This window comes from Triticum dicoccoides, chromosome 6B, assembly GCF_002162155.2.
Source record: "Triticum dicoccoides isolate Atlit2015 ecotype Zavitan chromosome 6B, WEW_v2.0, whole genome shotgun sequence".
In the NCBI taxonomy this organism is placed as follows: Eukaryota; Viridiplantae; Streptophyta; class Magnoliopsida; order Poales; family Poaceae; genus Triticum; species Triticum dicoccoides.
Window position 1 is genome coordinate 330,316,771 of NC_041391.1, and position 15,070 is coordinate 330,331,840.

Genomic DNA, 15,070 nt, shown 5'->3' on the forward strand with positions numbered 1-15,070 from the left:
CCCAACTCATACCCCTACTGCATCGCGGGGCTGTGGGCGGCAGGAAAGAGTCGAGTAGATCAGGCCAAAGGAAGGAGGCGTGGTGTCTTCACTGGTACAGGGAGGCCCATAGAGCAGTTGAACCGGGAAGAGCCACCTCAAAGGAAAAATAGGAGTAGGAAGTAGGGGCGCCAGAAAAAAACAAAGATTCTACTAGGCAAAGTCAAACAAAAAAAACCTGCACCGACCAACCAACGTATCTTGTTTTTTTAGGCTAACCAACGTATCTTGTGAGTCCTCGAATCCCAGGTTCAGAGGTTTCCTGGGCTTTCTTGTCGGGATCCACTTGTAGGTAGTCAGGCTGACCGGGGAGGCCGGCCCGTGCTCGGATTCACGAGGAGGCTTGAAAAGATATGCTCAGCCACTACCTTGTACACGAGGTTGGGCATTTGCTCTGGTGCTAGAAGCCCAGATAGCAGCTGGAGATCGACGAACTCCGATCCCTCCTAGTGCGGCGGCACACAGCAGTTCTAAGGTATGAATTTCTCCCCGTAGTGTTTACATCGAACTAGTTGAGGAATCCAGTCCGAGCCGTAGGAGCTATCCTGCAGTGACTGCCATCGCTGTTTTTCTCGCCGGACGGGGTCATGCTCCCGTTCGCTTTCTTAATCTGAGCAATGAGTTAGCAATTTCGGTGTGGATCAATCGATAATATCTAAGCATGCACGCTAGCTCATGCGACGTAGATAAAGAACTTGATTTCCTAGATTATCCTTTGCCCATTGCAGCGCGCAAGGAGCTGTCAAAATAAGGCGGCAGGGGATCTGTGCTGATGAGTGTTTTCTCTTCTGATTACAGGAATCTCTTTTTTTACGCTGGCATGTTTTGGCAGCAGGATGGATGGTAATTACCTGCTGCCCACTGCTCTGAATGGCTGGAACACTAGCGACGTCGACGGAGGCAGGGACGATGGCTCCTGCAAACACGCTTACAGTTGGAACAACGCTAATGTGGTTGCTTGCCCTGCTTGCACTACGATCTCCAGACGGATCCATCCCCTTGTTACAATGAAACCCGAACTGCGTTGCTGGTTGCAGAGAAGAGGGAGGCGAGGGCTAAGGGGAGAAATGTCATGACTGAAAATCCTTAGAAGCAAAAACAATAAAGCCGGGCAGCCACCTCTTGGACGCTGGCCTTGATGCCTTTGATGCCTTCTGAACTGTGGATGTTTGCTTGTAGCTTGAGGTTTCGTGCATCTGGTTGACTCAGACTTTGGGCCTGACAATGTACCTCCTTCCAACCACAGGACCAATGGAGATGCTGCCCGCCTCCTCACATTAATGGAGGCTGCTACTAGACTGTTATCTTTAGCTATGGCCGTCCGATCAGCGCCGCGATGCGGGTGAACACACGTGGCGTTGACATCGGGAGGTCTCTCTGGAACGTAGGACTCCACAAGACGGAGACGCCAGCCGGGGAGGCGGCGAGCGAATCCTTTCGCCGGCGACTGCAGTGGAGGTTGCCCGGCGCTGGCGACGGCGCCATCCCGTCCCAGAGCTCGAGTGGAGACACTCATGGCGGCTTGATCTGTAAGTGCTCCATCTGTAGCTAGCTAGCTAGGGTTCCTGCAAGGAAAGGATTTCGTCCACCATTAGGGTGTGAGTGTTCAGGACCAAGATGGAGCCTGCATTTTTTTTATCTGACATCCACTTCACGTGCCACTTCCTAGTTCAGATACGAAGACAAAAGCTTGCCGATCTCTCTGTGCATACACTCACTTTTATACAGGATTAAGTGCAGATAGATGATTGATCTCGTGTCGGCTGTGTGGTACTCCCTCCATCCCAAAATTCTTGTGTTAGATTTGTCCAAATACGGATGTATGAAGTCACGTTTTAGTATTAGGTACATCTGTATTTAGACAAATGTAAGACAAGAATTTTGAGACGGAGGGAGTACTAGCTTTTTGTAGTTTCATTCATCTGGAAAACGAAATACGTAGGAAAGAATAGCAGAAATAAACTCTGCAAAATATAGGAACATAGTATCGCATTGTCAACAACACAGAGACATATGATTCTGTAAGTGAATCAAGGACCACGGTAAAAGTTATGTGAAATTCAGAGACATTGCAGTCGATCGACCGGGAGAAAATATATATTGTGCCCAACAATACATTTTTTAGGGATAACAATACATTACATGGTGAACTTTGTTACAGCAGAAAGCCACCAAATTGACATGAGAACAGAATCATGTATTATTAGAAGCCAAAGTACAGAGAGGAGGAACTTGTTGGAAGCATTTCATTATCTTCAGGAGACAGAGTCCATAGCTCTAGCAGCCTCTCTGCTACTCCCCGCAGCAACACCTGAGTATCCAATCCAGTCCACCATTAGAAACTGATAAGACAATGTACATTACAGGTTCCAAATAGTGCAAAATAAAGCCACTAGTCCAACAACCATCAAATTTCTAACATCTCCAGTAATCTTCAGAAATTGAACCAAACAAACCATTAGAAGAAACATGAAAAAAAACTGAAGGTTCAGTGTGCACTTAGTCACATTCTACAAATTTTGTAAACTGGGTGCAAAAGGAACAAGTGGTCCACAGTTTCTGTAGCACTACAAAACATAGAATATTTTTTTTCAAGAGTACGCCAAAGGCGTACCTTAGCTTTATAGAAGATAGAACAATATTTACAAGAGGTTACAAAACTGGCGGCCACTACACACAAGCGTCCGCCCTCTCCAACTCCGGTAAGGAACCTGAGGGACTACTCACAAAAATGTAGCACTCCACTCCTACTGGCTAATTCCCACAGCTTTCGCTCCCTAAGGATACACTCAACAGTGCCTATCTCATTTGTGATGCCATCCCTATCAAACACTCTGTTGTTCCTCTGTTTCCACAAAAACCAGAAAATAAGCATCACAAAAGAATCGAAGTCCTTCCGCATAGTCTTGTGCACTGTCTTCCTGGCTCTCATCCACCAATCTTGCAAAGGAGCATTGTCGTACGGTAGCAAGGCGGGATCAATCCCCGTCCTGGAGAAGCAAAGGAACCACACCTGCTTCGCGAACACGCACTGGGACAGAATGTGGTCCACAGTGCCTTCCTCTTGATCATAGAGAGAGCATGCCGATGTTGTTTCTTGGAGACCATGTCGAGCTCTCCGATCCGAGGTCCATAGCCTATACTGAAGTGCCAGCCACATAAAGATTTGGCAAGCGAGAGGTGCTTGGCATTTCCAGATAGCTGCCGCCGGCTGAAACTTGATCCCTCCTTCACACATCATCTTGTAAGCAGAGGAGGCAGTGTATGTGCCTGATTCGTTCCAAGCCCAGTATGGCCTGTCCTCCGAACCCTGATGTACCTGGATGTTCATCTGTGCCTCCCAAAGCCTTATGAACTGCGCCAAGTCCTCGGTGTTCATGTCCCCCACAATATCATTCATCCAGGCATGGAGAGACAGTCCATCCTTCGTCGATCGCCTGTTGATCGTCCAGGTTTTAACCTTGGGCAGTAGGCTGGGCGCTAGCTCCTTCACTGTTGCCCCTCCAATCCATCTATCCTTCCAAAAGAGTATTTTCGTGCCATCTCCCATGCGCCATTGCACCAAGCTCTGGAAAGTCGTCAAAGCCTCCTTGTCTACAATCTCGTGTAGGCCCTGCCATGGTCTGTCGTTGTCCGTTCGCTTCAGCCATTCCCAACGCAGCCGGAGGGCAATCCCTTGTTTATGTAGGTTAATGACTCCCAAACCTCCAAGGCTCTTTGGCCTGCAAACTCGCTGCCAAGCTACCACGCACTTCCCTCCTACTGCCTCATCCGTGCCTGCCCAGAAAAATGCTCAGCATCCTTTATCAATCCTATCCAGTGCCCATTTGGGGGCATCCACAATGATCAAATGATGCGTGGGCCTCGCCCTCATTACTTGATTCACCAAGATGAGTCTGCCCGGTCTGGTCACCAACCCTCGCTGCCAGCCTGGGAGGATTTTCAACTATTGGTTGCCAATCAGAGCGAGTCATCTGTCTAATGGCAAGCTGCAGCCCAAGATATTTACAGGGGAACTTTTCCATCTTCCAGGGCATGGTGTTCCGAATGAGCTGTTCATCCCGCTCCTCTCCTCTGATAAGAATGGCAGATGATTTTGTGTAGTTCACCCGCAAGCCCGAAGCCTAGCCATGGATGTGACATAGATATATTTGAAGAAGCTAAACGAAGCTAAACTTTACAGCTCATGCATCACTGAAAGGAATACGATCGATCTCAATATTCAGTGTGCACTTAACCATACGCCACAAATATTCAGCTTCCATATCACTTATTTCCATGAATAGATTTATTAAGCTCAAGAATATTACTGCTTCTTCCTAACTGAAAATCCATAGAAGCAAAAACAAGAAAGTTGAAAACGTGGCGCAATTCATTGCATCCGGATTGACGGTGGGGTTCAGAGGGAGGCGCAGTTGGACGGCGCCGTGCATCGTAGCCAATTACTCACGTACGTTTTTTGGGGGGCTGCATTCAATGGGATTTTCCCTGCTGCAACATAAAAGAGCCGTCCAAACGCATCCAGTCATCGCGCCAAACGGTGCCGAACCTTGCATACTGCGTTGACCAATACCAAAAATGGCAGGTTTCAACACCAGCACGAGGTATTGCCCCTTATTCAGCATGGAATTGTTGCTAAAAATGACTGGAAGTAGACCCTGTAGCTGATTACCGAAAATGGTTCCTGTCGCCCTCTGCCGTAGAAGAAAGGAGTCGCTGCTATCGCCCTCAAATGCACTGACAGGTCAGCCGCTAGGCTTCCATACAGGGTGTACACTAGCATAAAGTATCGCTCATTCCTTTCCTCTTCGGTCATGGCGAAAATCAACAATTCAGAAATTCGGAACCTTATCCACAAAAAGTGCGGATCTCAAAGAGCATCAACGGTTCCGATAGCACACACTCTAGTTGCTGTTGATAGCAAATCCATGTTAATAATCAAATTAGTTAATTAATTAACTAAGTTAATTAACTTAACCTAATTAATCTATTAATTAAACTAATTAACTTGGTTAGTTAGTTAGGAGAGAATGACATGTGGGACCTAGTGGTCTGTTGACTAGTCAAAGTCCACAGTTGACCACTGACATCATGCTGACGTCATAATTGCATTTTCTAATTTAATTAATTCTATTAATTCCGAAAATGAATTAAAACTTTAAAAATTAATATTAAATAATACGTAACTCGGATGGAAAAACTTTGTACATGATAGTTGCTCACAACAACGAGACAATTCCGAATACGCATCTCGTTCGTCCGCCACATATCCCTAGTATAGCAAACATGCAACTTTTTCCCTCTGGTTCACCTGTCCGAAAACGCGAAACACCGGGATACTTTCCCGGATGTTTCCCCCTTTCATCGGTATCACCTACGATCGCGTTAGGGCACACCTAGCACCACTCATTGCCATGTCATGCATCGTCATGCATATGTTTGCATTATATTTATTGTTTCTTCCCCCTCTTCTCTCGCTAGACACCGAGACCGACGCCGCTGCTATCCAGTACGACTACGGAGTTGACGACCCCTCCTTCTTGCCAGAGCAACCAGGCAAGCCCCCCTTGATCACCAGATATCGCCTATTCTTCTCTCTACTGCTTACATTAGAGTAGTGTAGCCTGTTACTGTTTCGATTAATGCTATTCTGTTGCATAGCCTGTCATTATTGCTACATTTGCTTATACCTTACCTGCAATCCTAAATGCTTAGTATAGGATGCTACTTTACCATTAGTGACCCTACATTCTTGTCAGTCTGTCGTGCTATACTATCGGGCCGTGATTACTCGGGAGGTGATTACGGGTATATACTATACATACATACTATTCAGGTGGTGACTAAAGTCGGGTCAGCTCGTTGAGTACCCGCAAGTGATTTCAATGTGGGGGCTGGAAGGACAGGTGGCTCCATCCCGGTAGAGGTGGCCTGGGTTCCCGACGGCCCCGACTGTTACTTGTGGCGGAGCGGCAGGGCAGGTTGAGACCACCTAGGCGAGAGGTGGGCCTGGCCCTGGTCGGTGTCCGCGGTTACTTCAAAATAACACACTTAACGAGATCTTGGTATTCAGTCTGAGTCTGGCCACTGGCCTATACGCACTAACCAACTACGCGGGAATAGTTATGGGCACTCGACGTTGTGGTATCAGTCGAAGCCTTCTTGACGTTAGCGACTGAGCGACGCGTGCCGGGTTGGACCGTGTAACGCAACTTCATTTTTAATGGAGGTTGCTAGGTCTACTCACCGGCCACGTACGCAACATGCAGGTGTGCAATGGGCGATGGGCCTGACCCCTACGCGCATAGGATTTAGACCGGCGTGCTGACCGCTCTGTTGTGCCTAGGTAGGGCTGTGACATGTTGATCTTCCGAGGCCGGGCATGAACCAGGAAAGTGTGTCCGGCCAAAGGGGATTGAGCATGTTGGGTTATGTGGTGCACCCCTGCAGGGAAGTTGATCTATTTGAATAGTCGTGTCCCTTGGTAAAAGGACGACCCAGAGTTGTACCTTGACCTTATGACAACTAGAACCAGATACTTAATAAAACACACCCAGACAAGTTCCAGAGACAACCCGGTGATCGCTTTCCCACAGGGCGACGAGGGGAGGATCGTCGGGTAGGATTATGCTATCCGATGCTACTTGGAGGACTTCAATCTACTCTCTTCTACATGCTGCAAGACAGAGGCTGCCAGAAGCGTAGTCTTCGATAGGACTAGCTATCCCCCTCTTATTCTGGCATTCTGCAGTTCGGTCCACTGATATGGCCTCCTTACACATATACCCATGCATATGTAGTGTAGCTCCTTGCTTGCGAGTACTTTGGATGAGTACTCATGGTTGCTTTGCTCCCTCTTTTCCCCCGTTTTCCTCTTTTTCTCGGATGCCGCAACCAGACGTTGGAGCCCAGGAGCCAGACGCCACCGTCGACGACGACTACTACACTGGAGGTGCCTACTTCTACGTGCAGGCTGCTAACGACGACCAGGAGTAGTTTAGGAGGATCCCAGGCAGGAGGCCTGCGCCTCTTTCGATCTGTATCCCAGTTTGTGCTAGCCATCTTATGGCAACTTGTTTAACTTATGTCTGTACTCAGACATTGTTGCTTCCGCTGACTCGTTTGTGTCGAGCACTTGTATTCGAGCCCTCGAGGCCCCTGACTTGTAATATGATGCTTGTATGACTTATTTTATTTTTAGAGTTGTGTTGTGATATCTTCTCGTGAGTCCCTGATCTTGATCATACACATTTGCGTGCATGATTAGTGTACGGTTGAATTGAGGCGTCACAATTATTCTTGTTGGCTGATTTCTAGACCTAAATAATGGCTAATGTTTTTTGAACCATGTAATTCTAAGCTACACACATTAATTCAATAGTGGCTGGAGAGGGATTTTTTTTGAATCGGTTTATACTTTCCCTCGTCATTCCCTTATAGCATCACTCGCGGGCAAAACAACAACAACAAAAAAGAAACAATAAAATTAGCTATTATCACCAAACCCCTATATCTGGGGATGTTTTCGCCTTGAGAGTTAACCACTTGTCTGAGAATGACCTTTGGGTAATTCGGTGGATGGCACGTGCATTTTTTTAGGAAATTACGATTGTGTGGTGTATCTAGATTTCTATTTCAAATTTTCTCAATGTGTGTACGTGTTGTGTTGGTTCGTTTAGTGTTTTTTGTTGTGCGTGGGCCACTCCGTATGATACACAGCTTCTGTGTGCTTCCGCGGCCTTCTATTGGGCATCGTGTTGCATGCGTGCCGTAGACAGTGGCGCCGCTTCGATTGTTCCATCGACATGTTGCTGTCCCTGCCGCTTTGACTGTTGATGTGGCCAGAATTCAGTTCCGGCGATTTTGCATGAGATTTGGTACATCCTCTCTGTCGCCCGTGTGCTCTACATGCTGATATGACCACGTTGCTTTGGGGTTTTCCTGTTTGGATGTATGTGTGTGTGTGCTTTCTTTTTTCCCTTTTCTCTTGCGTTTGACCACCGTTTGAGCTGTTCGTTGTTTCATTTTTGCTTCTTGCATAAGTATGTGCCTACCGCGTGTTTTGTGATACCGTTGTGCTGCTTGATCTATCAGATGGCATTGGCCGTGTTGTTCCTCTGTGAGGTTTCCACGTCATTTCTTCATTGAGCTTTTCATTGATTGATCGGCACGTGTGTGGTAAGCGTAGACTCGAGCTTGTGGCGCGAACACAGTATGTTTTGGACATTGTTTCTCCTGGACGTTCTTGATGTTTCTTGGCGATTTATTTTATATCCCCCCTTCCCTCCCCCCTCTCTCTCCTGCCCCAAGAAGAACTATATATAGGTCGTTCTAGTCAGGCCATGAGCAAGCACAAGGAGGCGATGCCCCGTGAGACGTGGGGGAGACGTGTGGGTGGAGTCGAGCAAGACACATGAAGGCATGAGTATTACGCTGACGTCCATGCCCGTGCTGGTGGAATGGCGCGACGCGCAGTTGAGGAGGCCGTGCTGCTGACCTATTGACCGTGGGCGCCCCTTACCCGTCCATCATGCATGGAGGCATCCTAGGCATGGCGCCGCTCGATTTGGTTGGAGGAGGCGGCACAAAGTAGAAGCTATGGAGATGGACAAGGCTGTTGGGTTTTATCTCCGCAGGCCTGGGGAATGGATGGACTGAACGGGGCGGTGGATGTGATCGCGAGATAATACAGGTGACGACAAGGTACGTGATACTGCTTCTGTGTCTAATGCGGCGTCGCTGCTCCCTGCAACGCAGAAGGTGGCGGTCGGGATGGACAGAGTCGTCGGTGTGACCACAACTGTGAACACCACACGCTGCTCAGCCTTAGCACGCGTAGCAACAAGAAATGGTCGTCCGAAGGGTCCGCAAGGACGTCATCACCATACTGGAGGCCGTGCCCGGGGCAATGGAAAGCGCGAGGTCCACGAAAAAGAGCGACACACACAGTGCCGACCTCGACTATAGGGCTCAACATGGCCTCGGGCCGATTGATCCTGAACGCAGAGCTTTAACGGCGCGCGATGGTCATATAGTGCCGCCGCACTCCTACTCCACAGTCGCCTCCTTCACGTGATGCACGCGCTGGTTGAGGTTGGCGGCCGAGACCTGAGAGGTCAGGAGCGACATCTAAAGGTTCAGTGCGGCTGCTCCCTGTGCTACTGCTCCTTCCGGTCATCGTCGGGTCCGTCGTATCCCTCCTCCTCCCAGTCATCTCTCATCTCCAATCTCAGCTGGGAGTTTGCCTTCTCCCTATTGATTTTTTGCTTAGTCATCAGAGTCACTATTTTATTGGGTGCAGAGATTATTGTTCTCACCACGAGTGCGCATAATACACTTTTGCATCGGTGTCTTTTCCAATCCATGCTAAACAAGTAGTCAGAGGGCCCTCCAGTCATGTACGGTTGTTGTCTTTGGACCGATCATAGTTATTTTATAATTTTCTTTCTTTGAACGTTTGAGTTTGAAAAATCCGCCCACTTTACATCTTAATGTTATGTGCTACATAGAATATATTTACCAACCATTGTGTAATTTGCAGTTTGAGTTTGAAAAATCCGCCCACTTTACATCTTAATGTTATGTGCTACATAGAATATATTTACCAACCATTGTGTAATTTGCAGTATACTAACCTACTGTTTCACTCTCTCTATGTATATAGCTAGGGTACTACTTGCTAATTGATGAGGACATGACTACCTTAGATATGACCAAAAATATTGCATATATGCATAGTTGTCAGGTGGTTTCTAGTGCAAACTATTCAATAATCTATTTATGTTATCCAGAACAAAAACACTTCACACACTTTTGTGTTTTGTCTAATTGCAGGTGTATGGGACATTTGTACAATCCACATATGAAGATAAGGAAGAAAGAGATGTTTATTTGCTGTTCAAAAAGTTCTCTCACGTCACTTTTGGCCCAAGAGAAGATAGAGTCTAAGTCTCTCACGTTCTGGATACAGATTCAGACTGCACAGACATACCTGACTCAAAACACCCACAACTTTTTCATACGGACTCCGAATTGGGTGATTCTTTTTTTGTTGGAAACAAGATTTCGTGCACTTTCCAACCCAATTGGAATAACCTTCAAATTCGTCCGGAGCGTTGAGTTATGGACGAAACAATTTGGTGCTGCAGCAGAATCCGAGTCAAACTACAAGTTCAAAGGTGTTACATCACCTCCACTTGGGCCCATTGGCCTTGTACGACCTAGGGTTAGTTTTAGACTGCCTTGGGACGTCCTCCCACCTCCTTGGCCGCCACCCCTTGCTCCTATATAAGTAGATCCATCTAGTAGCTTTTCCCTTGGGATTTGTTTAGTTAAAAGTTAGCCATTGCAACTTCGTGTACTTCGTTTGTGTCCAACGACCAGACCAAGACCGTTTACGGATCCCCACCATTATCAATACTTTATATATATTCGCAATATTCAGATTGCTTTATCATATTCTTGCTTGTTCTTCGATTGCTTGCAGGAATAGACCTTCGTGGTCAGATTGATTGTGCTCCGGCGTGGTCAATAACCTCTCGGAGTTGGTTTAGCGATTGCTAAGGCGCAACGTCGTGCATGTTTGTAGTCGGATCGTCAAAGTCGACTCCACCAAATCGATAGTTATCATCTCATCGAAAGATCGGGACACCCCGTCTCTATCACTAATCATGGAAGGGCCTACTCTAAAACACGTTTAAAAGTGCTCATATGCGCATCCAAGGAAGCTCATGGTGAGGTTTGCAGGACAGGGGAACTGAAAAATACAAGCTTGCAAGTTCTTTATGAGATCAAACATGTTGTGCTATTTAATTAAATAAAAGAAACTTTGTTATGTTTTTTTAACTTTGTTGTGGTGACTGCCATGTTGCAACGTCGCATTTTAGATGATATAAAAAGAAGTATATTTCTTGATATTGTTTGTTTTGAGGTTGCTTATCACATGCACCATGCGGTCAAAGGAATATCTTTCTGTAATGCTCAAAATATGGATTATTATTCCCTAATGTAATAGTATATGATATGTAATCCTTGTGATTCTCTATTTCTGGACAAGTATCTTTTTTGTGGGTTTCTGATATATTTTTGCAGCCTAGATCGGTGATTGGGGTGTTGACACGTGTGATTTGTGGAGGATGTAGCAGGGTATGCTCACCGTGTGGTTGTTGCTATTTTTCTGTGATTTCGTTGCGGGTCAAGCAGCGGTTCATACCGCTATTGGTGTACATGTATGAAGTGGAGTCCGTGATAAAACCTGCCCACATTCATGCATTAATGGGCCATGGGCCGGTGCATGTTTTGTGGGGTCACCATCTGATGTGACTACGTGCATGTTATAATTCTTTTCTGTGTTTTTTAAGGGTCAGATGGATTAAGCTGTTTTCCTTTAATCTAAAGGGTTAGTCGGTAACGACAATGAATGGTTTAAGTTGTTTGAGAAGTTGTTGTATAGACAAGTCCATTCCAATTGAGACATCTTTTTACGACTATTCTCTTGCATTGTGAACTAGCATGGAACAAAGTAGATAATGTATACAAACACAAAGTATGGACATGGCGCGGCATGCCGCCGCATGGGCATGACTATGTAGAACGGACTATACACGGTTTCAATATGTAGCTTTTATTAAAAGTGTATCAACGCGTGTCATTTTGTTTGTCAACATGAATCATGCATGGTTGTAAATGTACTTCTTTTTCATCTTAAGCTCTTATATCTATGTATGTATCAATGTGCTTTTTTTTTACGTAATAGCATATAACACATGTGAAGCCACAACATATATTTTCTTTAGCTTACAATAATTGTACATAATTTTATAACGACGTATAGAAGGGCGCGGCGTGCCGCCGCGCGGGTTAAGCTAGTAGTAAGCAGCAGTAGGAGCAAATTACCTAAATATATACAATTATTTGGTAGATGCTACAGTAATTATGCAACCAACTTATCACACTTGCCTAAGCAAAGCTCGAGCTTCACTTCTAATTCATTTTACATCGAAGATCATTGCAAACTGATGATAGATGCGTCCACTTGAACAAATAGAAACTCTAGTACTAGACATCGCACACAACCCCAGATAAACAAAGAAAAACAGTTCACTTGGTGGGGTGGCACGGAAACAATAAACTCACAGAACACCAAAACCAGTAAACTACTTGTGCATCCACTTGATGGGGTGGCGCTGAAACCTTAAACTCAGGCTCATCAAGTTATGTTCACAAATTTGCATCTCAGTGGTTTTGCATGTTGATCGCTATCTTCTGCCCCTAGTGTCTGGTCCAGCAAATGACTTTATTTTTCTTAATTAACAACTAAACAGAAGAAGATCCACTGACGACATCCAACCATAGCAGACATAGAGAACTAGTACTGATCAAACCAACATACAAAAAATTAAGTAATTTTAGTCGGTTAAATATGTTGGCACGTGCTTGCTTCTAAGGAAAATACATCCTAACAAGCCAACTGAACTAATCCATAATGCTGCTACACATTACAGAAACTATAAAAAACATGTAAAACAAGCGATAAGAACTTCTCCACCGAGATACACAACCCCCATATCATAAAAAAACAAGAACCAGAAGGCAAAGCACACGAACACACAACACCCTATGATCATCATGCTACATCATACCCCGAAATATAATCTCTGAAGACAACCCCCTAGTCTTGACTCATATTCACGAAATCAGAACTGCCATGTATAAGACCATGTTCACCAAACCCTATCAAACACTGGAACAGACACTAACGCAACTAAATAGCCTCGATCTCATAGTAACACACAGACAAAAAGGAACAAATCACGCGGAATTGGGGCCGTTACATTCAAGATGATGAACTTGACGAACCCTAGATGACACAGAGCTTGACGGAACCCTAGAAGACGCAGGCCTTGACGGGAGCCCTAGACGCAACCGAGTTTGACGGAACCCTAGACAACAAAGCCGACGCCGACGACGAAGACACTAGACACCTGCAAATAAGCAGTCGGATCAGATCAGCGATGAGGCGGACAAATCAGGGGGAGAGAGGACCGTCGACTGCTTATGAGGGGCAGCTGTGTCTTGTCGGATTAGGAGGCCCGAGGAAGAAGCAAATGTAGAGGGAGGATCGGGGATCCGACACGAGAAGCAGATGAAGAGGAACGAAAGCTTTTTCTTTTTTGAGAAGAAAAGCTTTCTTATCTGAAGCGACGAACGACGAATGAGGAAGGAGAACAGTGAAAAAAGGGGCCCAAATAAAGTCAGGGGTGGTGTGTCATACCTGGACACTTTGAGGTAGAATGCGTCAAATAGGATTTTCTGTGGTTCGAACTCTATCACCATTTTTCTTCGGCTCGCAAGCCGAGGCCGCAACGGGTTGGGCCCTGTATATTAATATGCTTCTTCTCCTGTGAGTGTGGCTGTCCTATCCTCCTCGCCACCTGTAGAGAAAGAGAAGAGAGAGAGAAAGAGAAGAGAGAGAGAGGGGAAGAGTACACGGCGGCGGAGGCGATGGCGACGGGCGGGAAGGGGCTGAACGCGACGGGCGAGTTTTTCCGGCGCCGTGACGAGTGGAGGAGGCACCCCATGGTGGGGAACCAGCTGCGCCACGCCACTCCGGGGCTAGGCATCGCCATCGTCGCCTTTGGTATCTACCTTGTCGGCGAGGCCGCCTACAACCGCCTCTACCGCGGCGCCGGCGACAACCACCACTAGATCTCCCCCAGAGGTAAACGCCCCGTGTGATCTTCACTTTCTTTCCAGTCTAACCTAATGGGTGAATTTGGGATGATTTCAAGGGGTAAGGGCTTTTGCGGTGTTTTGCCTAGATCTATGATCTATCTATTGGGGACTGTGTAGTACTGTCTTCTGTCGAACGGATTATCGATTTACACGTTGGAAATTTACTGCAGCTCTGATTCGTCAAGTTGTTTGAGATCTTACGTGCTTGTGGCATAATTGATGTTTGCAAAAGAGTGGACCGAAATGCATCACCTGCACGCATAATGATTCATAAATCGATTAGTTTTTGCCCTGCATATGGTGATTCTGATCACCAGTCGAGTTGCATGTATGGCAACCGCACATGAATATCCATTTCATGGGTGGATGGGTTAGAATAGAGATGCTGTAAATCTCAAGGCGCTCTTTCCGTGTATGTCATGCCCTGGATCTCGATCTAGAATTTGGGTGAGGAGGAGAGAAGCAGAGTAGGTGAGGGAGAGACTTGGAGGAAGGGAAATGGAATTGCATTCATCACTCGCTGCCGATCTGATCGGTGTCTCGTACATAAGTAGCTGGCCCCTCATGGGCTACCCTTACATGGCCTCCGGCCCCACACACGTACACACTGGCCCAAAGGGCCGAAACACACACGACGTTGCAGTTCAGTTATCTGAATACTGAACTGCACTTGTTCAGTCCGCTGCTGATGCTGTATCAGCATCAGTAGGCGCGACAGTGTAGCAATACCCAAGCCCACCAGTAGAGCAGAAATTGGCAAGCATAATAGATCACTCAGACAGGGGAGCGCGATTCTTTTGGTTCTTCCTGATGACACAGAAACAATTGCCAGGCCGGCAACAAAGTAATCATCTCTTTTCGGCAATGTATGCTTGACCTTGAACAGATGCTGATTAAATTGTAGACCCGACAACACCACTTCTGCAATTGCACAGCCAAAGAAATATGTTCTGTTGAGCTCTGGAACAAACAAAAATAGCATGTAGGATCACCTGGCAATATTCTGCTACCCATGTTATGTCCTGTAACAATGTCTTATTGTGAAATAATCCGAAGAAAAACATTATTTGTTTGTATTTTAGTCTTCCACTAGGAAATGTGCCAGTGCGTTGCAACGGAAGAAACAAAATTCTTGCACGCTCCTAGCTACCAATTCAATTTTGTTGCCATTTCTCCTTTTCATCGCCATCGCTAATGGGGCTCATATTGTCCATTTATTCATGACGAACGTGATCAATCCCAAGACGATGTGCTTTTCATCATACTTTGGCATAATGCGGATGCGTGGCTACAGAGT

The 15,070-nt window shown here is 46.3% G+C and overlaps 1 long non-coding RNA gene across 1 annotated transcript; it reads left to right on the forward strand.

The window, feature by feature from the left end:
• Window positions 1–426: 426 nt before the first annotated feature.
• On the forward strand, window positions 427–5,570 carry LOC119320882. The gene is made up of 3 exons (XR_005155075.1): window positions 427–514; window positions 838–1,568; window positions 5,521–5,570. It is a non-coding gene; the product is annotated as an uncharacterized LOC119320882 (long non-coding RNA).
• The last annotated feature ends 9,500 nt before the right edge of the window (window positions 5,571–15,070 follow it).